At 38.6% G+C, this 21,155-nt stretch overlaps 1 protein-coding gene across 3 annotated transcripts in view; it reads left to right on the forward strand.

The window, feature by feature from the left end:
* lpp (LIM domain containing preferred translocation partner in lipoma) overlaps positions 1-21,155 on the forward strand; it is a 143,454-nt gene that overhangs the window by 17,393 nt on the left and 104,906 nt on the right. The window contains exon 3 of one of the 3 annotated variants that reach the window (XM_086162387.1): positions 16,654-16,698. The exons of the other annotated variants lie outside the window; for them this stretch is intronic. The gene's annotated coding sequence lies outside the window, so the exon portion shown is untranslated. The remainder of the gene's footprint in view (positions 1-16,653; positions 16,699-21,155) is intronic. 3 annotated transcript variants of the gene reach the window in all.

A 21,155-nucleotide genomic window follows, 5' to 3' on the forward strand; every position in this document is an offset into this window, starting at 1 on the left:
ATCATCTGCAAAAAGCAGATGGTGCGGCCACCAAACCAGATCCCCACTACACCCTGGGGTTAGGGTTAGGGTTAGGGTCTGCGCCTTGAAATTCTTGGACCCTGCCGAGGTTATAGAGCTGGTCCATTGTTCCACGACAGGACCAAAACCACACTACATCTCCTGGATCTGTGGTTTAACAACCCGGTGGACCCTCTTGTCCAGCACTGCTAAATGGACCTTACCAGCGAGGCTGAGAAGTTTGATCCCCCTTTTTAAAAATGGGAATCATCACCTCAGTCTGCCAGCCCAGCCTGCGACTGAGATTTTTGACTGCTTCAACAACTTCAGCCCCGGAAATAGGTGTGTCGGCCTCAGAGTCCCCTGGCTCTGCTTCCTCATTGGAAGGCATTTCAATGGGGTTAAGGAAGTCTCGGAAGCATTCCTGCCACCGATCTACAACATCTCGAAGTGAGGTCAGCATTGCCCCACTCGCACTGTACACAGTGTTGACGGAGCACTGCTTCCACGTCCTGAGCCGCCGGATGGTGGAGCAGAATCTTCTCGACGCCAACCGATTCTCCATGGTCTCCCCAAACTCCTCCCACGCCAGAGTTTTTGCTTCAGCAACCACCGAAGCCGCATGTCGCTTGGCCTGCTGCCCCGGGAGCCCCACAGGCCAGAAAGGCCCAATAGGTCTCCTTCTTCAGTTTGATGATATCCCTCACTGCTGGGGCCCACCAGCTGGTTTGAGGGTTGCTACCCCGACAGGCGCCGACCACCTTACGACTGCTGCTGCTGCGGTCTTCCGCTTCGACAATGGAAACACAGAACATGGCCCATTTGGACTCAATGACCCATGCCCCCCTCAGGATGTGGTTGTAGCTCTGCCGGAGGCAGGAGTTGAAACTCCCTCTGACATGGGACTCTGGCAGACGTTCACAGGAGACCCTCACATTACGTTTGGGTCTGCCAGGTCTGACTGGCATCCTCCCCCACCAATGTAGCCAGCTCACCACCAGGTGGTCATTAGTTGACAGCTCCGCCTCTCTCTTCACCCAAGTGTCCAGGACATGCGTCTGCAAGTCTGATGACACAACAACAAGGTCAATCAAAGAACTGAGGCCTAAGTTGCATTGGTTCCAACTGCACATATGGACACATTTATGCCTAAACATGGTATTTGTGATTGACAATCTGTAACTAGCACAGAAGTCCAAGAACAAATCCCTGCTTGGGTTCAGATCAAGGGGGGCGTTCCTCCCAATCACGCCTTTCCAAGTGGCACTGCTGTTGCTTATGTGAGCGTTGAAGTCTCCCAGTAGAAAGAGTGACTCCTGGGTAGGAGCCCTCCATTGCAGACCCCCTAGGGACCCCAAGAAGGGTGGGTAAACTGAACTGCTGTTGGGTGCATAGCCACAAACAACAGTCGGAACCCATCTCCCCATCTGAAGGTGGAGGGAGGCTACCCTCTCTTCCACCGGGTTGAACCCGAACGTACAAGCGCTGAGTCGGGGGGCAATCAATATGCCCACACCTGCCTGGTGCCTCTCACCGGGGGCAACTCCAGAGTAAAACAAGAGACTAGCCCCTCTGAAGAGACCTGGTTCCAGACCATACTTTGTGCATCAAGGTGAGTGTGACTATATCTAGTCAGAATCTCTCAGCCACCAGCTCAGGCTCCTTCCCTGCCAGAGAGGTGACTTTCCATGTCCCAAGAGCCAGCTTCTGAAGCCGAGGATCAGACTGCCAAAGTCCCCTGCTCCAGCCGCTGCCTGGCTTACACTGCACCCAACCTCCTTGGCCCCTCCTGTGGGTGGTGAGCTGAGGAGAAGAGAGACCCATGTTGATCCTTCAGGCTGTGCCCGGCCAAGCCCAATGGGTGAAAGCCTGGCCATGAGGGGCTCCCAAAGGGAAAAGTGGATCCATAGAATGGATTCTTCATGAGGGTCTTCTCAGCTCCGCTTTCTCTGGTCCCTCACCTGGGACCTGTTTGCCTTGGGTGACTCTTCCAGGGGCATAAAGTCCCTGACAACATAGCTTCCAGGATCACTGGGATGCGCAAACCCCTCCACCATGTGAAGGTCAAGGATGGGTTTTTATCATATGGAGCTCGGAATCTTTAAATGTATTTTACTGAGAGCTAAGGAGCTCCAGAACATTTTCATCAGCGAAAAAATAAGAAATGTGAGCACTAATACTTTCAAGTGGACTTTATTTCTTTGGTAAAAAATAGAATTGATACTTCATCAGGAATGAACAGAAAATTGAAAGAAAAATAGCCAAGTAAATTGGAGTATTTCTATATATTTAGTTGACACATTTATTGGAAGTCAATCAATTGATTTGATTTGAAAAGAATTATAATCCTTTTTAAATGAACTCTTAAATGCACGGGCAGCTTGTGGAATGAAGCATAATTGGTTTGCTATATTCTTAAATTCATATAATTTTGATCAATCTCAATCAAGATCCATTCATTATTGATCATGTTTTATTTTGTATGGGTAATAAAGACTCATGACAGAGAGTGATATTTATACACTTAGCACGTTTCCTTCAAGCTAGAACAAAAAATGCTGTCTGGATTGAGAAATGAAAACTAAAATAAAATAGAACCAACCAACCTCACTGTGTTTCGAAGAAATATCCATATTAATGTTTTCCTCTTAGCGTGTCAGTGATAGACTAACTTGTTTACATTATCCCAGGTTCGGCTCAGACGCTCTTTTAGGGTTTGGCAGTAGCCTAGTGTTGCGGTCATCAAAGTATGCATAGGGATTCTGGACCAATGTATCCTTCCCATTGATGTGGTGCTTTAAGCTTGAGAGCTTTGGTGAAATAAAAAAAACTCCTTCCTGCAGATTGTGCACACTACTTTATGTCAGTAGATGGTCCTATTTTTTTTTTTTTTTTACTTCTGATTGAGAGGGACAATATGTTGTGATGAGTCATAATTTGATAATAATTTTGATCGAGTTTGTTCCACCACCAGAGAACATTGAACCAATTTACGCCAATGTTTGCGGTGCATGTGTTAACTACATCAAATATTTTAAGTAAATCAATCATGCTAGTGTTTGCAGTTTCTGAAATAATGCTATAATTTTGACTGCTCTAATATCTATATAAATTTTCATTATCCATTAGTGAGCCCATTTGAAAGAATTTTGAATGTGATGTGATCATATAATATTCAGATAATTATACACATCATTTACATATATAAATCCTGCACTTTTCAATAGCAACTAAAACCAGTCTTTCTTGGTAACAAATTTTTTTACTAAGAAATTGATCAATTTCACACAATTATTTGTGTTTTGACACAAATGCATTCCACTCATATCATAACATGACTCCCTAATGACTATTCTGTGTGGCAGTCATTAGATGCAAAAGATGCAAATATTGCATTAGAGGCTTTAAGTCTATTGATCAATATCTTCCTATGAGGTTTTACAAGCTATTTTAGTGTGAGTGGTAGATGCCACACTGAGTGACACATCTCGTGTAGACAGTTAATGAACTATTAAAATCATTATTGATGCTAAACTACTCAAGATCACTTGAGAAATGGTGGCAGGATTAAATGAAGGACATTGTGGGACTCAAGGTAATTCTTTTTTTCAGAAATGCCTTTGAGCTTTTTATATTTAAAGAGTTATAATTTTGTTGCTTGCAGACTAAACTTCTCTGAACTTTGCCTTTAAGTTTGTTGAAGTTGTTAAGATCAGAACTGAGCAGATAATTTCAGTTACTGTCTCTCAACAGAACCTGTTGATTCAATTTATTTAATTTTGCTGACAGCCAAACAAAATAGCTTAATCAACACGATTTTAATTTTCAACCACCAATATTTTCTGCTCTTACTTTTGCAACAATAAAAGAGAATTCAAAAATATGAGATGTAATAAACAAAATGTCTGGCAAGTATCTAGTAGTTGCAAGTCCATTATTTTTAAATCACACTTTTGCATCTGGACAAGGCAAAATAAGCACAGATAATTGAACATCTTTTCACTTATTTTTTTTCCAACTATCAAACTTTATTTGTAGCCCATTTGAGTAATGCAGTTTACTCAAATTGTTTTTCTCTAACCTCTTCCTTTTCAACATCACTACATGTTTTTGAGATATTTCAGAATCTTCAATGTTTAATAAACACAAAAGACCCTGATCTAAGTATTCCACCAGCCTTTGGCAGCTTCTCCAACACTGTGAAAGCTTAATCTGGTCTCACTCTACTTTTCTAATCTTAATTGCAAATTGCTAGTATCCCAAGATTAGAAATGTTTGTATGTTTTCAAGACAAGTCTTCCAAATAAATCTTTTCAACAAATTAATACATGATTAACAAGAGCAATTACATTAAGGATCCGACAGAGCTGAGGAAAATCAAGCTGAAGTGGAGATTATCTTCCTTAGTTAGGAGAATCACTTTTAGGGTTTGATTACTTTTTGTTTTTGTTTGTTGAGTCTTGATTACTCTGCAACTAATGATGCCTTCTAAACAACTAATTAGTCCCAACTGCTGATATTCTAGCATGAAAATCCTCACAGATAGAGGCAGAATAAAATCTTTATTTTTGTTTGTATTTTTTGTGTGTATTTTTCCAAAACAGTTGATTTGTTTCGACCATTTCTATTTTGATTTATCAGTCTGTCTACCACACAAAGCTGAAACGGGCAACTAATAAGAAGCAATCTCTGACGTGTTGCTTTTCAATTTATTCTGGAGCTGCGTCTGTCTGTTTTGTTATAATGTTGACTTAGGTGCATGAAGTTTTTGTTCATTTATTTTCAACTAGGAATGATTAGTTCCAACAGTTTAAAGATCTCAGCACGAACAAGTACTTCCTCTGACGTTACCCGCACTTATTGCTTCATTGACCATTACAAAATAATTTGGGACCAGCACCCTCTTTGTGACATCCATTCATAACTCTTGCATGCCGATATTTATCAAATAATTGCAAGAATTCACTTATTCCAGTTACAGGTCATATTTAGGTCATATAGAAGTGTGGATGTACTGAAACTTGAACTGGTTTGTCCCTTATTTAAATGATTGTGAGTTTTCAATACTAGATACCCTGCCCCCTACTCAGCAACTACTCCTGTTTTGTAAGGACAATGTCAGTCAACAATTTCCCTTTTTTTGATGAACAAGTCATTAAGTGCATTGTCATAATAAATTGTTGTAGACAACTATTTGGTTGTGTGACAGGAATGTTTTTTTTTTTTCTGTCCACACTGTTATTTAGGATCAGTGGCCGCTAAGTGATTAATCTAAGATTAGACAGAAGCCTACGGCTAATGGAACACTTTACACAGTGTGACTGATACTTGGCATACCATGACAGATGCCACCATCTAAAGACAGGGAACTTAATGAGACATGGTGAAGTCAAAACACGTTAGTAATGTGCCAAAACATACGATCTAAACTGCAACACACATAGATCTGTTTATAATGATAAAAGATGGACATCTGGGAATTGCACGCAGCCAGATAACTTTAAATCTGTTGTGAATGGCTCACAATGTTATACCCGTCGTAGCTGAAAAGTTAGACCTATCTTTTAAAGAAAAAGCATTTTATGTGTTTTTTCTTTAGAAGTTGTTGGAACTCACAGTATTTATTCTAAAAACAGCTAAAATAAACACCATCAATGAAAAGTCTTTCAAAACTATTTTTAAGGCTTGCTTAAAGATATGTCTGTGCTGAGTCAAAAAGCAAAGATTTTACGCTATCACTGTTAAGAAGAGCCATGATGTCAGAGTAACACTCATCAGTCTGCCAACAAACTGTATATCTGTGTGCTGCACACTGCTCATCGGCAGGATTAATTGCCAATAAGTCCCGGACTTATTGGAATGCAGGAACGCAATTACCTACTGACCCACATCATTCTTTGGGCTGAAAGTCAATGCCCCTTCTCTGGCAATCTTATGACTACACACCGCAGCACTTTTTGAATTTAGGTTTGTGAATTTGCAGGGTAGGCTTTCAGGCTAGTTGGTCTGGCTCAATATATTTGTAATGATAAACTTTGTAATTTCGCTTTCAAACATAACCCAGGCATATCATAAACCACAATTATTTATCACCTATGCATCTTACCACTTTTGGAGGGTTTGGTAGGAATTGCATCATAAATTATAAGGTGTGTATGAACTGGAAAATAATTTCATATGGGGTGTGTTTTTACATTCAAACCTAACATATTTTTGAGTGTTTTTTTAGTAGGTTGCATTGAAAATAACATATTAAACAAATCTGTATCCCTGGTTCAAATCATTTTAATATATTTGCCATGCTTGCATAAAACATATAGGACTAAAAGGTTGTGACTATTTTGTATGTGTTTGTAATGAGCAGTAATATCTCTGATGCCCTTTGTAAGAAATTAGTAAAAAGGCTTTGTAAGAACATATTTTTAGTCAAGCTTAAAGATTTCTATAAATTTATCAGTATCAAATATATACTCTATTAATATATATCAACTTTGTCTTTATGTATGTATGTATGTATGTATGTATGTATGAAAGTATGTAAGTATGTATATGTATATATCACCAGTATTGTAACACTGAAATCAGACCCCTTCTTTACCTTTCAGCTTTTCCGTTCAGGGGTCGCCACAGCAAATCAACTTTCTCCATCCAACCCTATTCTTTTTATCCTCCTCTCTCACACCAACTAACTTCATATCCTCTCTCACTAAGTCCGTAAATCTTCTCTTTGGTCTCTCTAGACCGCCTGCCTTGCAGCTCCAATTCAGCATCCGTCTACCAATATATTCACTATCCCTCCTTTGTACATGACCGTACCATCTTAGTGACTTATTCCTAACCCTATCCATCCTCATCATTCCCAAACAGAACATCAACATCTTCATCTCCTTGACCTCCAGCTCTGCATTCCGTCTTTTCGTTAATGTTCACTGTACAACATCGCTGGTCTCACCACTGTCTTGCACACCTTTCACTTCATTCTGGCTGATAGTCTTCTATCGCATAGTAGTGCTTACACTTTTCTCCACCCATTCCAACTCCAACTTTGTATCTCCACCCACTCCACCTACTCGGGCCCGTTTCTTTACCTCTTTTCCACACTCTCTGTTGTTCTGGACCGTTGATATACATGAAGTCCACCTACTTCTTGATCTCCACTCCCTGTAGACTCACTGCTCCAACCAGGCTCCTCTCATTCACACACATTTATTCTGTCTTACTGTGACTAACCTTCATTCCTCTCCTTTCCAGAGCATACCTCCATCTCTCAAGATTTTACTCAACCTGTTCCCTGCTCTCACTACAGATCATGATGCCATCTGCAAACATCATGGTCCTCGGAGATTTCCGTCTAACCTCATCTGTCCTGTCCATCACCACTGCAAACAAGAGGGGGCTCAGAGCTGATCCCTGATGAAGTCCCACTTCCACCTTGAACTTCTCTGTTACACCTACAGCACACTTCACCACTGTCTCACAGCTAGTATACATGTCCTTCACCACTCTAACATGCTTCTCTGCCACTCCAGGCTTTCTTATACAATACCAGAGTTCCTCCCTCTGCACCCTGACATATGGTTTTTCCAGGTTTACAAAAGCACTATGCAGCTCCCCTTAACCTTCTCTGTACTTCTCTATTAGTATTCTCAAAGGAAATACTGTTGTACTCTGAAGTACACTTCTTAGGCATGAATCCACACTGCTGCTCCCTATCCTGGATACCAAGCCTGCCCATCACTCACATCCCACCTGTAGGGTATAACCACTAACAACACTGAGCATCACACCTTCAATTTCCAATTTCAGCCATGTCTATTCTGACATTATTTTAACTTTCAGAACATTCCTCACGAACTCCTCCTTCAAAATAACTCCCACTACAAGCTCCTAAGCTTCTAGCTTTACTACCTTTACACCTGGTCTCCTGGACAGCATATCTGCCTTCCTTTTCTGCATCAGGTTAACCAACTCTACCTTTTCCTGTTATTGGACCGATATTCAAAGTCCCGACTCTAAGTGCCAAACTCTTCCTTTTCCTCTTCTCTCTTTCTCCTTTCGAATACACCTCTCCTTCTTTGTCCCACAGTAGCCCAATTACCACTGGTACCTTGTAGGTTATTGGCACCAATGGCAGTCATCGTTAACCTGGGCCTCGACCAATTAGGGTTTCAGGTTCTTAGGTTTGATTCGCGTATGTAGTTTTGGCACAGGTTTTCGCCGGATGCCCTTCCTGATGCAACCATCTGCATTTTTATCAGAGCTTGGGACTAGCTCAGTCAGACAGTGGCCTGTTTTGTGTTTTGTTTTGTTTGTGGATATGTAGAGGGATATGTAGTTCATGCCTTTTATTTGGATTGGAGGAATCTCTCATATCTCATATGTCTTCCATATCAGTAGTGTTCCTAGTGCTGATCAGTTTCTCATACTGATTAACCTATATCTGACTATGAGGGATATACAGCCTGACAAAAAGCCTAGGCTTAAGTAAATAGATACCATTTATTTATTTTGCTGTTAAGAGCATTAATGTTGCAAGATTTAGAGTCTATGCAAATGGTAATGCTGTTTGAAGTATATTGAAGAGATGGAGGGGACTTCTGTTAACTCTTGGTTTTGTCACAGCATATAGACCAAAGCTTCTTTGTTCTTTTACTTGCACGGGTTTCATGTCAGATCTAAATACATCCTCAGATTCCTGGGTCTTAGTGAATTGTCCCAGAAAACAATTCATTAATGGATTATTGAGTTTTACATGATGTAGCGTGCCTGTAAGATCAAAACATTGTATTGCAGCCTCAGCAATGGCATTCTGCCCACTATATCTGTCGCACTTGTTATTTGAGTATCCTGTCTGCTTTTTTACTTTATAAGCTGAGGCTAAAAGGGACCTTACGTGTCAGGTTTGAGGCCGCATATGACAATACCGCACAGATCCACTGCATTAGATGTGTACCCTAATCTCCTAAATCCTTTCAACAGCTTCACTTTCAAGCATTAACTTAGGGAAAACACCTACAACTCAATCCCCCCATTTGTCTTTCCAAAATGTCCAACAGTTTAACAAAACCCTCAGATATTCCAAATAAAATATATATGTTAAATGTATATTTCTGTGAATTTGTTGAAGATTTTTTTGTACTTCCAAAGGAGTATGGCTCCATTAAATGTACATTTATGGTGCATCATGCCCATGCTTTACTGACAGCCATAGAAGAGGAAATAATATGCTCAGAATAATTTGGATGCTTGAAGAGATTCTTCAAATCAGTACATTTCAACAATATAATACAGTACAAAATAAAAAAATTAAAACCATGTAATTTCTGTACAGAAGACACATGAAAGCTTATTTCATGTTATTAAGGTGTCTGACTAGTTTCAGTAAAATGTCATGCTTTAGTAATTTCATGCATCCATTGCCACATAAATATCTGGATTTCTGCAAGTCTGTTGCATTCTATCTGTCTGTATCAAATGTTTCCTGCTGAAATTTCACAATACGAAAGTGGTGACATTCTCATACGGATATGTTACAAACATCACAGAAATATCCAGGATTTTTTATTTTCCTATAGCCCTGCTGAATTTTATTTGTCAGGTTTCTGACTGATCACGTCAAGAACTTCATATCGAAGGATAAGTACCTCACTAAAATTTGACAAGCATTGCTCAATCGAATTAATGTGGTATAGGTTTTCTTTTTGGTATTGTTACAGTATGACCTGAATGTGCTTATAATGGTCTTTATTTTTTCTCACAAAAAGGAGTAATATATGTGCAAGGCAAGAACATCACAAGCCGATCTTCAGACTTGTGCCTACAACGTTACATTGATTTGAAGTCAGATCATATACAATTAATGGGAGCAGTATTTTATGAGCTCCTCAATATTTTGTTTATAGATTTTACTCTTTAAAAGCCTGTTAAACTCCTGAACACTAAGCTAGTAAATCGGAGCAAGCCTAATGGATACTGATTTATCTGGAAACAAGGTTATGCAGTACTACTTAAAGGGATGATTTGCATATAGGTTACAGCCTAGTATTGTGATTTACACCATTAATATACATGTCCAGTTGAAGCTCTCATAGACGTGAACACAAAAGTCTAAAATCATAGGCGTGTTTTCGAATATCAGACAGTAAAACAACACTTTAATAATTTTGTCACAGTGATAATGTTTTGGCGCACACAACCAGAATTCATTTATCACTTGTGTATAACCCTTACCTTATAATCAGGGTTGCATTGGGGCCGTATGACGTCTAAATTTATGGAAAGAAATATATAGATTATGTACAAAATGATACAAAAAATTAATCGGGAGCACTTGTCAGATGAGGGTCAGTGAGGCTGAGTCACAAAAAAGGTCTATGGTAATAAAGCATTAGCAGCTGTCCACAGTGCATTCTTATACAGAAGACTGTATGTAGACAGTGGTGAAACACTAAACCACCACATGAACCTTTCTAGGGAGACAACTTGAGGAAAGTAGGACTCAATGGAGGCAACCTGTGGGCAGGTGAGGAATGACAGATCTTGAAAATTCCTGAACAGATAGAAGCTTTCTGCGAATGTGCGCTGTCTCATTTATAAAGGGGCTTATGGAGTTACCATCAAAATCTGTCAAAGAAAATCTGCACTTTGAGTTCTGGTTTATCTTCTCATCTCTTGTACAGAGAAAGACTAATTTGCTCTCACAAACACGTTTCCCATCTATAATTATTTCATTCAGCACAATTCATAACAATCTGAAAATTCCCCCACAAAGAGAATCAATTAAACAGCAAACAATTGTCCATCAATTTTCTGTATCGTTCCAGTGGGGTGGGTGTTTCCAACGTAGAATTTCTATTTCTAAAGGCAGGCTTCTTTCCTTTTCTTCAACTGCCTTCAGGGGTCACCACAGTGAATCAACCTCCTCCATTTTACCTTATTCTCTATGTCCTCTTCTGTCCCACCAACTAACTATATGTCCTCTCCCACTACATCTGTTTATCTTCTGTTTGGTCTACCTCTAAGCCTCCTGCCTGGCAGTTCCAACCCCAGCATCCCTCTTCCAGTGTATTAACAATCCCTCCTGTGCACACGACTGAACCAGCTCAGTCTGGCTTCTCTAACTCTGTCTCCAAAACATGTCATATGTGCTGTCCCTCTGCTGTCCCATCCTCATCACTCCCAAAGAGAACTTCAACATCTTCATCTCTGCTACCTGAAGTTTTGCTCCCTGCCTTTAACACATTGCAACTGTCTCAGAACTATACAGCATTGCTGGTCTCTGCTGTCTTGTACACCTTTCCTTTCATTTTGGCTGATACTCTTTTATCGCACATCCAGACACTTTTCTCCAGCTGTTACAACGTACTTGAACGTGTTTCGTCGCCTCACCTCCACACTCTAAAATTACTCTGACTGTTCGCCCTGAGTACTTAAAATCCTCCATCTTCTTTATCTCTACTCCCTGTAGCCTCGCCACTCCACTTGGGTTCCTCTCATTCACACAAATGTATTCTGTCTTTTTGTGACTAACCTTCATTTTTCTCCTTTTCAGAGCATACCGCCATCTCTCGAGTTTTCCCTCAATAATACAGTACCATAGTTCCTATCTTGACACCCTGTCGTATGCTTTTTCTGTGTCTACAGAGGCAAAACAGAGAGCCCTCTGACCTTCACTGTACTTCTCGACCAGCAGTCTTAAAGCTAATATTGCATCGGTAGTGCTCTTTCAAGGCATGAACCCATATTGCTGCACACAAAGGCTGACTTCAGCTCTCAGTTTAGTTTCCACAACTCTTTCCCATAACTTCATTGAATGCCTCATCAACTTATTCCTCTGTAGCTACAGCAATCTTAAACATCTTACTTTTTCTTAAAAATGGGCACCGTCACATTTCTCTATTCCTCAGGCCTGTTGTTACTCTCTGAGATCCTGTTGAATAATCCAACCAGAAACTGTAATGCTTCCTTTTTCAGACATTTCCATGTCTCCACGAGTATATTATCAGGACCAACTACCTTTCCTCTCTTCATCCTCTTCAATGCCCTCCTTACCTCACCTTTAGTAATCTCTGCTACTTTGTTGTCCAAAATGATCATCTCTCCCACTCTTTCTACCCTTTCATTATCCTCTGTCATTGGCTCTTCAAAGTACTCTTTCTATATTTCCATCAGTTATCTGGCACCTGCCAATATATCTCAGTATCTATCCTTAATCACCCAAACCTGCCATATGTCATTTCAATCTTTATCTCTTTGTTTTGCCAACCTACATACATCATTCTCTCCCTCTTTACTTTCTGACCCATCATACAAGTCATCATATACCTTTTTTATCTTGTGCTGCATCTCCCTGTGCTCCTATCTGTGGTCTTCAGTCCTCTAAGTGTCCCACTTCTTAGCTGACTTCTTTTTCCATATATACTTCTGCACTCCACTACCAAGTCTTCTTATCTACTTTCCTTTCAGACGACATACCAAGTGCTCTCCTACCTGTCTCCCTGATCACATCAGCTGTAGTTGTCCAGTCATCTTGAAGTTCTCTGTGACCACCCAGAGCCTTTCTCAACTCCTCCCTAAAAGCCATACAACACTCCTTTTCAGCTTTCACCACCTCTACTCTGCCTTTGTCCTCTTCATCCTCATGTTACCCGAGTTATTGTACAAACCACCATCCTTTGCTGTCTGGACACAGTCTCACCTACCATGACTTTTTAGTCACTGACCTCTTTTAGATTACAATGTTGATACAAGATGTAGTCTACCTGCATCTTCCTACCTCTTACTAAAGTTACCCTATGTTCCTGCCTCTTCCGGAAAAAATATTAACTACAGACATTTACATCCTTTTTGCAAAGTCTACATCCCTTTGCCCCTGTGTTCCAAGTGCCAAAACCTGCCCATCACTTCCCTGTCACCTCTGTTGCTTGCAAAAACATGCCCATTAAGGTCTTCACCAGTTACCACACTTTCACGTTTGGGGATATTCTGCATACATCATCTAACTCACTCCAGAATTTCTCTTTTTTCAGAAATTCTCTTATCACCTCCTGAACCCCTCCCAAAAAATTCTATCTTCAAGATAGTTCCTACTCCTTTTCTTGTCCTATCAATACCATTATAATACAAATTCAAACCCGCATCTACACCTCTAGCCTTGCTACCCCCCACCTGGTCTCCCTTACACAAAGTATATCCACCTTCCTTTTCTGCATTATGTCAACTAACTAGTTTTTCCTGCAATCATCCCAATATTCAAAGCTGCTCCTCTGTCATACACTCATGCCTTTCCTTTTTTCCCTCTGTTTTCGAACATGCCTTTCTCTTCTCCTTCTTCGACTCACAGTAACACAAATTTCCACTATTGGCACTACTGGTGGTTGTTGTCAACCTGGACCTTGACCAATCTGGTATGAGTGTAATAGGATCAATTCCTATATTTTGTCTTGGCACAAGTTTTAAGCTGGATATCTTTCCTGCAACCACCTTAAAAAACACACTGGCTTGAACGCCTTGGATGCTGCATGTATATATGCATATATGAATACAACTAGAACTTCTGTGAGCTTGTCTATCTTTGTTTTAATTCACCATTAATGGAAAAAATACAAGACAAAAGAATAATTCTACTCCCATTGCATTCTCATTTCTGCAATAATGGGACAGAAAAGGGGATAGGTTGACCAAAAACCTGAAAACACAAATCCTCCAGACCTGATTGCCGAATGACTAAAAAACAAAGTAACAAACAAACACAGACAAAACACAGTTGTTAAATATTCAATATCCCTGCTTTATCACGTATCGCTTTATCATTTTTCCTCAAGAGAATACTCAAGTCACACATCAGTATCTCACCTTAATTTTTTTGAAGCAGTATGATCCAATACAATGAAATAATCCCAGCATTATAATCCTGTAGGAGTACATAGCAGTAACTTGGAAATAATAAAACTCAATTTATTTTTACCTTATTTTTTCTCGACCCGAATGTCTCCTTAAACATCAGAAGATTAGGTGTGAATCAGAGACACTTATTTCCTCCCAGGTTATTCTTTTCTCTTCAGTAGATACCTGTAAACCCAGTAACATTAAACTATTCTTGAACAGGATTGTGCTTTCCTTTAAACTAGAACTTCATTTAACCTCTGCTGTAAAAAAAAATGATATAAATATAACATAAGGCCTACATAATAGGACCATGCTTTGGTCTACCTTTTTGGGCTTAAACCTTAACATGCACAGTAATTATTATGAAATTGTGGCTTGAAAACTGAAGGTGTTTTGTTTGAGATGTAAATTGTACTTTTTTATTGCTGTTGGTAAATGCATTAACAGAATAGCAAAGGCAGTTTCATACTTTTTTACTTATTTGAAACATGGAAATATATTTTTCTTGAAATTGTTCTGTTGAATTACAACTGTTGCAAATTATCCAGCCCTGAGTGTTGTATGCATGAGTAACATCCAACATAGAATGTGTATTATGGTGCTGAGATGCAAATCATTAGTTGTTTATATTCGGATGGAAGTCATAAATTCTTGTTCTGTAAATCTACCCTCGTTCAAATGGGGGTGGTGCACAATTTAAGTTAGTGGATTGATAAGCAAACAGGAAGTGGAACTTATATCTCTAACACTCCATAAGGTCTCAAGTTGTTTGTTGCTTTTTCAAACAATTTTTTTGGGAGGATGAAACCGAATTACTTTTGTTACTGTATTAAAGCAGCAGTGGCAGGGCCCCCATGATGATTTTGGAATGTTCACTGGTTTTATTTATTTATGCTTTATTAACACCAAAATGGACGTTTCTAGACAGGGATATATTTTATATTTTTTTCAGATTTTTCCAGTTCTACATGAGCTTCAGATATTCATTTACAATGTATTGGGCTCAGTGCAAGTAAATCAACACCTCAGATGGAACAAATAGGCCAGATGTAAGAAGAGGGTTTTCTTGCTGATTTAATGAGGATGAACTGAACCTTCTATTACTTAAATAAGCTTTTAGGATAATAGAACATAATGGCTCAACAATATGCTTGTATTGATGAGTTATTGTCAAAAATATTCAAAAGTGATAACACCAGGCAAATATTGTCATATCTATCTGTTCCATATTTTCCACACATTGCCTTGTTTATTTATTTAACCATTTTTATTTTATTCAATTTCATAATATCTTATTTATCTTGTCTTATTGTAGTTTTATGTCTCAGAATACCTTGTACTATATTTTGCCTGTGTCTGTAAATATAATAATGTAAATAAAATGTCCACATGAGGAAAAAACTGAACTGTTCAAAAAATTTTCTACCAACAAAGTTAAACTGGAACAACTGGTCCTCAGGGCTGTAGCTGCTGGTCCCTGTTCCTCCATCCCCTGCTACCGACTCTGTTGTGGGAAAACAGTGGGGAATATGATCGAAACAAAGAATACCACATCAAGCAATTATTGTTCCTTAAGATAAGCACGATGTAAAGAAGGTGAAGTGAACTTGAGAAAAGTCTTAGTTGCATTTTTCTCAAAACATTTTATTATACTTGCAGAAAAAGTGCAAGGAGGCATGGATAACAATCCCAAACTGGCGCCCACCTATAATTATGATATAAGTACAAAGACAATTTTGCCACTCTAAAGGGAGAGGGGGAGTGTAGGTGTATTAATTCCTATTTCCTTCTGCTTCCTCAATTTGGAAGTTCAGTTATAAAAATAAACCCCCCACACACACGCAAAGAAAAAAAACAAGAACTGTCACATTGACTGATGCCAATCGTATGTAGCATCTGTGTTCCCACTACTGCTCCCCATAGTATATGCCACACTGTGGCAATGTGGGAAACTGACAGTGTCAATTTATCAGAACAAAAGCATTGCACATCTTTGGGCCCTGGAGACTAAAATCATTCCACCCCCACCAGTACCTGTATCTAAACAGAATATAGGACATTCACAGCACCAGAAATAGAAGATTCAGTCACAATTATCATTTTTGAATGTATCCCCTCCAGTCAAAACTTAGTGTTTCACTTGAGGAGTTATTACTGCACTTTTATTGGAAACTTTCTTCAAGTAAACAATTGAATTAGGTGGGAAGAGAGAGGAATCAAGTCACCATTCTGCTGAGGTTGGACTGTTAAAATCTTTGAGAAACACACATATATATATTTCAGTTCTAACTGTCCCATATTATTCCTTCTGGTGGTATTTGTTCCCATGTCACAGCAAGAAGGTTTTTGGTTTGGTTTGATAGGGCTCTTTCTGTGGTGTTTGCACGGTCTTTCAATGCCTTAGTTGGTTTCCATCCACAATCCAAAAGCATGCTGTAGCTAAATTGAAGACTCTGAATGGCTTGCAAGTGTGAAAGAGTGTAAATGGCTAAATTAGACTATATATGGCCCCTGTGTCTGCTGAGGGAGTGGTCCAGGGTGTTTCAGCCTTAACCCAATGGCAAGAGTGATTGGGGGAGCCCCACTCCTATCCTAAGTGTAGAATAAACAGTCCACACAATTAATTGATGTTTCATCTTATTCTTTAGTGGTACATTTGCTTTACTGTGTGTGTGTGTGTGTGTGTGTGTGTGTGTGTGTGTGTGTGTGTGTGTGTGTGTGTGTGTGTGTGTGTGTGTGTGTGTGTGTGTGTGTGTTGCTTTTCAGGTGTCTGATCTCCTCCTTTCCACCATTGCAAACTATATACACTTGGTAAGTATTGTACGTCCTTCTTCACTCTCAAGCATATAGTCCTTGCTTAGTTTGCTTTCAGTATTGAAGTTTCAATGTTTGTATTAGTAAATGGCATTTAATTGTACTGGTACTTGTACATTGTCTTTTTTTGTTTTTACTCTATATTTGTTTGGTATGAACAATCATTTCAAAAATAACCAACTAAAAGTATGTGCTCTATGCCCTGTGCCTGTCCCATTTATCAAATGTTTGTCAAATGATTTTTTTTTTTGTTTTGCCCTAGAAAGTTTTGTGTATTTTTTAAAGGTGTAAAATATTGATTTTTTTTTTTTTTTTTTGTCAAATTGATTTCTTTTAAATATTTTGAACAGGAATTGAGTCATTAGCTTTATTTGCACAGGATTCGGCACTAAGAATTTTCCTTAATCTTGAGCAGTGATGATTTTTTAATTGTGATTTTTACAATCACGAACACAAAGCATTAATTACCTTGCTTTTTTTGGCTTTTCCTACCATGTACAAACATCATAAACACAGGTGATTCAGGCAATGAGTTGATACGATTTTTCATTATCCCGTTCAAGGAGTAATACGTAATAGAAAGGGAATTCATAATTTATGACTATATTTCCCAGTGAAACTATGATTGTTTTCTTTTTTTTCTCAAGTCTTTGGTTGAGGTGGTTTTAATCTAGACCTGCATGTTGCATTCACAGCTAATGGAGACAAAAAAAAAACACCCCACCAAAACAAAGAACATCTTTAATTATAAGTGTGATGATTATTAAAAGTCGACACTCAAGTTGTCTCATTAAACAAGCTTACAGTGAGTGCTCTGTTTTAAATTAAATTAGATATTCCTAGGAATGTTAAACATTTTCTTCTTCTTGGGGATAGCATAATATGCTGTACCTGCAGACATTTGACAGAAGATGACTTAAACTGTAGCTCCATAGCAAACGCTGTTTAAAAATACAGCATTTTATAGGTTGTTCTCATGCCATCTTGCTTATCTAAGAGCATGATGACATAAGACAAAATCAATAACATTGATATTCATCTGGTCATAGCCCATGACCCATATTGACAAAGTGGAAAATATACTCTTTTGTAAAGTTTTGCAACATTACACAAGAATGCAGACTATTAAATAACTACTTGGCAGAACCCCCTTTAACAGCAATTTCAGTGTTCCCGGGAATATTTCTACAAACTTGTTCGGCCTGAAACCAGATCTACTCTGCTTTTAAGATAATTATATTATTTGTGCTTATTCATAGAATAAGACAGACACATTCATAAGCATTCTGTTCATCAGTTTTATTCATTTGTGGTAACATGAATTCTCACATAAACTTTGCCACCTTTTTTTTTTACACATGCATCTGCCCGAGATATACAGATAGCAAATAGCAATAGTGGTTGCTTTTCCCATTTTGACATGGCCTCTTGGTTAAAGACTGCTGATGTTCGTTCATTACATAGATGTGTGAATGAAGAAAGACTGACAGTTAGAGATGGCTGGGTGAGGAACGATGACTCAAGATATTTTTTCAGTATGTTTTCGAACTGTGGACAGAGTGAAGTCAAGAGTAATAACTGACTTCAAGTGTTCATCACTCTCCACATATGAGCCAACAGGACTCCAAAAATTCTTAAAGTATCAATACAGGGTTTTGTTCTGTCTTTCACAATATCAATAAACAGAGTCTGACCTTTTGTCATTACACATTAATTAATCACACATTTAAACACACTGCTTCCAGATTTGTATTGTGCAAGACATGAGAATAAACACATTTCCTATTACAAATTAAAAATCAAAAAAATTAAAATCAGTCATGGTTAAAAAAATATTAGTAAATTATTATGAACCTTAAAATATTGTCTCATAAATGATATGAGCTTGATGAAATACACACATTCTCATTGAATGTTTTTGGGCTAAACTCATTATTAATGTGCAAGCATATCATATTTTTCGCACTATAAGGAGCAATTATCGGCCGTGCGCCTTATAATCCAGTGCGCCTTATGCATGAATTCTTGTTGTGCCCACTGACCTCGAACCAATTTTATGTGGTAAATTGTGCTCAAAAATCAGCCAAAATGTTTTAGTGCGACTTTGGTAAGCAATGAAGCCACTCCGCTTGATTGATTGTCGGACCATCCCATCTGAGACAGGGATGTTGTGTTGAAGTCGGTCCTTGGTTGATTATGGGTTGCAACGTCAGACAACATTAGATAGGTAATTATGTCGTGCTGAAATACAATGTTGGTCCAACCTCACACAAACTTCAAGCAACAATAAACCAATCAGAGAACAGTACGTAGTACGCTTACCTCCGCCACTTTTCCCAGTATGTTCTGTGCTTCAACATATTACTGTACATTCGCGTGTATGGGGACCCCCAGAAATGGCACCTATTAAGAGACATGCTTACAAAGCAGAATTCAGACTCAAGGCTATCAGTCTTGCAGTAGATCATGGGAATAGAGAAGCTGCAAAAGAATTCAACATTAATTAATCAAAGGTATGGAAGAGGAGGAAGCAAGCAGATGAACTGTGGCAAGTAAGGGAGACCAAACAGAGTTTCTGAGGGAACAAAGCAAGATGAATGAGATGAATAAAGTTTGATGTAACTGACTGTTTTGCTTTGCTTTATATACCGCATGTTTTATCATGTGCCTTATAACGCTGTGCGCCTTTTGTATGAAAATAGACCTGGTCATTAATATTGTGTCTTATAATGTGGTGCGCTTTATAGTCCGCAAAATACAGTAGTTTAAACAGAAATCATTGTCTCAACATAAATCTGGCCCCTTGAGTGTCACAGTTTATCTAAATCTTGAAGGAGACTTTGTGAATGCTTGTAAATTACCTTCAACATCCACCAAGGTTGTGCAGGGTTTAAATCTGGACTTTGAAAGAGTCTGTAACTGCATTGTTTAAATGTGTACATAGGGTCACTATCTCGCAAAAAAGATTTGTCTTCTGAATTGGATGTTACTTGCACTGGATTTTTTTTTGTTGAAAATGTTCTTGTGGCAACTGGACTTGAATTTTTTCACTTGAAGATGATTTTCCCCACATCCTCTTGCCGCGACAAGATTTTCGACAAGAACTCACCATGTACTGGATGACTGAGAACCTCCACAGACACTGGAGTTTTTATTATTTTATGCTTAGAACCTAGTAATATCACAAAAGAAATATCACAAGAAATCACAAAAACATTTTTCATAAAATAAATAAAATATCCGCAGTATTGTGCATGGCTTGGCGCGAGGGGATAGAGCAGTCGTCCTTGGGACCAAACATATCTGGTTTGATTCCGTGTTCCTCCTAGCTTGTCAGTGTTGTTGAGCAAGACACTAAACTCCTATCTTTTGCAGCTAAGTGGTAGTTCAGTGAATATAGAGTATTGTAGAATTAAAAACGATGTCGATTACAAAGAATATTCTCAAACCTGGTCTCTCTTGCCTAATTTACTTTCATCTTTGTCATAGTCTAAAAAAATAAGAAAATATTCAAAGAGCTGCTCTGTTATTATTAGGTTGTGGTGCTGTAAACATTGATTGAAATGTCTTCCAGGACTTTTATAATAGATAAAAGCAATTCATGAGAAAGTTCTATTAGACCTCATCAGTGCATGTTAAATATGCATAAGGTGCATTAGTTAAGCCGGCTGACTCTGTCTTTATCTGCCGATTAGCTGTCTCCCTGTGTCTAATAAGCTGCTAATAACTCTTATAGTCACATCAACATCATGTTTGTATGTCCTGATAACACTAATTGTGCTCTGTAAAATTGATTTTAGATACACTCTCTGTAATATTCCATTCATGCTTACATCGGATGATTTAATGAAGCAGTCTGGTTTTTATGTTTTTTTTTTGTTTTTTTTTTAGCTCTGAAGGATATTTAATCATAATTGGAGGATGGTATAGCTTTAAAGAGCACAGTTACATACAATACAATAATATGATACAACAGAAAGTGATAATTTAGCTGAACTTTTTACACATGCACATACACATATACACACAAACAGTATGTAATTCATGCAATGAAAGTTTTTTGTGCAAATATTCAATGGGCAATGTGGCACTCTTAAAATGCTGTGAAGTGAAAAAGTTTTCTTTATACTACTACTTACTAAAACATGTGCATTTTCTCATTCAGTTAGTTAAAATACTGTCATCGGAATACATTTGAAACAGAATACTGTGAACAGACAAAAGCAAAATACATCATGTGAGTGCTAATGATGACACAAGCCAAGTCAGATACTGAAATATAATATTTTCAAATGGCAGTCATATGGGTGCCCTATCCTCACTGGAGGGTTAACCCCCCCCCCATTTTATCATTTTCATTTATCCTTACTACTGGGCTACAAGTAGTGTACAGCCTGGCCTGGTTGCCATTTGACAGTGGCACAACCATTTCTTATTCACACAGATGGACAATT

Source organism: Fistularia commersonii, chromosome 16, assembly GCF_037954325.1.
Source record: "Fistularia commersonii isolate RoL2024-O1a breed Wild chromosome 16, RoL_Fcom_v1.0, whole genome shotgun sequence".
NCBI lineage: Eukaryota > Metazoa > Chordata > Actinopteri > Syngnathiformes > Fistulariidae > Fistularia > Fistularia commersonii.